General features: G+C 30.2%; 1 non-coding gene across 1 annotated transcript; it reads left to right on the forward strand.

The window, feature by feature from the left end:
* The first annotated feature begins 842 nt into the window (after positions 1-842).
* On the forward strand, positions 843-949 carry LOC112536768. The gene has a single exon (XR_003080724.1). It is a non-coding gene; the product is annotated as a small nucleolar RNA R71 (small nucleolar RNA).
* Positions 950-4,143: the final 3,194 nt, after the last annotated feature.

Below are 4,143 nucleotides of genomic sequence, written 5' to 3' on the forward strand. Positions count from 1 at the left end.
TACTTGCATAAGAAGAAGAATTTCTTTCAGTTTTCATAGCAATATTATCATCAACAACCTCACTTTTTCTAATAATAGTAATGAAATTGACTTGTTTAGGTTGATTTGATGGTTTCTCTTTATTGAACTCTTCAACAATTTGTCCCATTTGAGCTTCTAAATGTTTCAGTTAAGCCTTAATGGAATATGTATTTTTCTCATTCCTCTCCATCCTATCATGAGAAGCCATCATAAATGATTGAAGTGTTTCTTCTAAACTAGGCTTCCTTTGTTCATTAGATCAAAGATTTTGTTCTTGATCTTGAAAGAAAGTATTGGAGTTCCTTTAGAATTGAGAATATTGGTCTTGGTAATGAGGTTGATTTTGATTTTTCAATAATTGTTGTGGGTTTTAGTCATTGTTCTTCCAAGAAAAATTTGGATGGTTTTTCCAACCTGTGTTATATGTGTCGGAATAAGGGTCATTCATAGGATGTATGGGTTGGTAAGAATCCATCAAATTTGTTTGGTCATATATATATATTTTCTCTGTAATTATCAAAAGATGAACAAACATTAGCACCATGACCATAAATACCACAAATACCACATACCTCATTAAAAGATCTTAACTTGCTTAGTTAATTCAGCCAATTGCATGGCCATCTCACTACTAGCTACTACTTCATTTACTTCTATTATCTTTCACTCTTTTGTTGAGAATTGGTCCTAACATCTCAAAGATGTCATAAACCTTATCAGTTGTCTTTTCTAATATAGCACCCCCAGCTGCATTATCAACCATATATTGATATTGTTATGTCAACCCATTATAAAATAATTGGTTGATTATTGGGAGTGGGAATCCATGGTGTGGGCATTGCAATAAAAGTGATTTAAAGTTATCCCATACTTCATGAAAAGATTCAGCATTCTTTTGATAAAAATTAAAAATTTCAGCTCTTAATCCTTTGGTCTTTTATTGTGAGTAAAATCTACTCATAAACTTTTGATAGATTTCATCCAAATTTCTCAAAGAATTAGGAGGCAAGGTCATTAACCAAACCTTTGCTTTTTCTTTCAATGAATAAGGGAAACACCTTATTCTTAGTTGATCTTCACTTAGTCCAGATAATGGGAAAGTATGAACTATTACATAAAACTCTCTAATGAATGTTAATACATCCTCACCAGGCATACCATAAAATGAAGGAAGCATATTAAAATGAATGTTCTTAAGGTCATAATTCCTAGATGCATTACCTAAAACTATGCATGAAGTAGTGTTACTAATTGTAGGCCGTATATAATCTTTCATAGCCATTCACCTTTCAGCCCCTATTTCTCTTGGTGAGTTTGCCATGATATCAACTTTTTCTATTGATTCTTCTTCTAGTTAGTTCCTGCTAAGCATACAAAACAAAAGAAAATTTCAAATTTAAAAAAAACTTAAAAATTAAATTTACAAACAAAACAAAAACACATAAACAAAACAAATAATAAAACACAAAACAAATAAACAAACAAATACACAAACAAAATAAATCACAAAACATAAAATAAACAAACAAACACAAGACACTTTTGATAATCAATCAATATAATAAATTTGGATACAGTTCCCCGGCAACTGGGCCAAAAACTTGATGTATCTTTTTTAGTAATCGCAAGTGTACGAACTGTTTCTATAGTAAGGGTAAGTTCACCACGAGGTCGATCTCTCAAGGAACTATGAGGCCACTTATTATAAAGACTAATTATCAACACGAAACAATAAAAGTAAATCTAAACACTCTAAATCAGTATATTGAGAGAGTAATATTCATAAACTAAAGTAACTAAATAATAAATATATATGCAATACAAATATAAATACTTATGATCTAAAACTATATGCTAAAAACAATATGTAGTCTAGTCATTTACTTAGTAATCTTTTTATTTTACTTTAAGCCTAGATCTAATGAATGAGATGGTGATGTGCCTTTTTCCCTAAATTACTCAAGCTAATGATGCAACTTAGGTTTCTTATACTAACATAGATTAAAGTAAAGATGACGTTTCTAATACTTTTAACCTCAATATGTTCATAACAATTACTATTGCTAAATTAATATGATGGTTAAATAACAATAATAACTGAAACTAATAAAGATATGAAGGTAAAGAAATCATTCATTAAATAAATAAATAACGAGGTTCATACAAAAGTAAAAAGGCTAAACTAAACACTTATGAAAACTAGCATAATATATTTAACCCAATGATCATGGTATTAAATAGAAAGATAAAAAGTAATAAAGTAAAAAGCCTCCTCTAGATCCAAGATTTCTTAAGTAGGAAGAAGATTGGTCCTCAGTCTCCACTTCTTGAAAAGCACCTTAGATCCTCAAAAGAGTAATGAAAACCAAACTAAGTGTTTGTGGAAAACTATAGAGAATTATAAAGAAAATAATGGTGGGCATGTGTAGAGAGTAGGTATGAGAAAACTCCCCTTCTTTTTATTAGGTTTTGTAGACATATATAATACTCTAGCTATTACAGAACAATTTATATATGTCATATGCTGCAATCCAAATTCTTTCAAGAACTTCTTCATCCATAGTAACTCTTATATGCTTTTGTTACTGCAATAAACTTTGCTTCAATAGTGTATATTGTGATATATTTTTATAACTTTGACTGCTATGACACAACTCCCTATAAAAGTAATAAGGTAACTTGAAGTAGACTCAATTGAGTCCATATTGCCAGCCATATCTGCATCTATGTATCCAACCAACATAAGTGTATTATCTTCAAAACATAAGCATATCTTGGAAGTACCTTGAAGATACTTGAAAATCCATTTTACTACGACCCAATGTTCCTTTTAAAGATTTGAAAGGAAATAACTCACAACTCCAACTATATTAGCAATATCTGGGCTTATGCAAACCATGCATACATTAGACTTTCAACTATTAAAGCATATGTAACCTTTTCCATCTCTTTCTTCTCTTTGTTTGTAGAAAGACTTTGCTTGAAATTTAGATCTAAATGATTAGCAAGAGGACGACTACAACTTTAGTCTTGTTCATATTAAATCTCTAACGTAGTTTTCAATGTACTTCTCTTGTGATAACCATCATTTTTTTAGCGCTTCTATCTCTAACAATTTTCATGTCAAGAATTTTTTTTGCTAGCCTCAAGTCTATCATTGTAAAAAAAGTTGCTTAATTGTTTTCTCAAACTATTAATTGGAAATATTCTAGCCAACAATCAACATGTCATTCACATAGAGCAAAAGAATGATAAGATTATCAATAGAGAATTTGCATAAAAAATAATGGTCTAAAGTAGTCTTTTTGTAGCCTTGCTCTCCCATGATTGACTTAAACTTCTTGTACCATTATCTCGGTGCCTACTTCAAGCCATAAATACTTTTCTTTAATCTAAAAACAAAATCCTCTTTTCCTTTTTGATTTAAATCCTTTAATTGCATCATGTATATATCTTCTTTCAAATCGTTATGAATGAAGGTAGTTTTGACACCCATTTGCTCAATTTTTAGGCCAAGACTTACTGTTAACCCTAGCACTACATGGATGGATGTCATCTTTACTATTGGTGACAAACTTCTTAATCAACACGTGAAAATGAAGAAGATATTCTCATTAATTAAACATAAACAATTACATCTCAACTTATATAGAAGTTGTTGATTAGGAAAGAGAAAAAATGAATAAAACTAACTCTTCAACTAATTAACATCTACAACCAATAACAAGAGGAAAGTGAAAGAATTAAAATAACTAACTAGTCAATCTTTGACTAATGAAAAAATAATTTAATTCGGACCATGGGATGAGTTGTGATTTTCCTCCTCAAACTGAAGCATACACATTATGAATGAAATAGTAGCCTGAAAGAGAGATATAGCTAAGGCTTTTGTAAAACAATTTGCCAGTTGATTGGAAGAAAGAAACAAGCAGGAGATGAATAACACCTTGCTGTAATTTTTGACGAACCACATGACTATCTATCTCAATATGTTTGGTTCTCTCATAAAAGACAAGATTTTCAGTTATATGGAGAGCTGATTTGTTATTACGGAATAAGAGAGCATGTTTGGATGAGAGATGTGCATATCATGTAACAAATATAAGAGCCATTGGAATTCAT

Source organism: Ricinus communis, chromosome 7 (assembly GCF_019578655.1).
Source record: "Ricinus communis isolate WT05 ecotype wild-type chromosome 7, ASM1957865v1, whole genome shotgun sequence".
Taxonomy (NCBI): domain Eukaryota; kingdom Viridiplantae; phylum Streptophyta; class Magnoliopsida; order Malpighiales; family Euphorbiaceae; genus Ricinus; species Ricinus communis.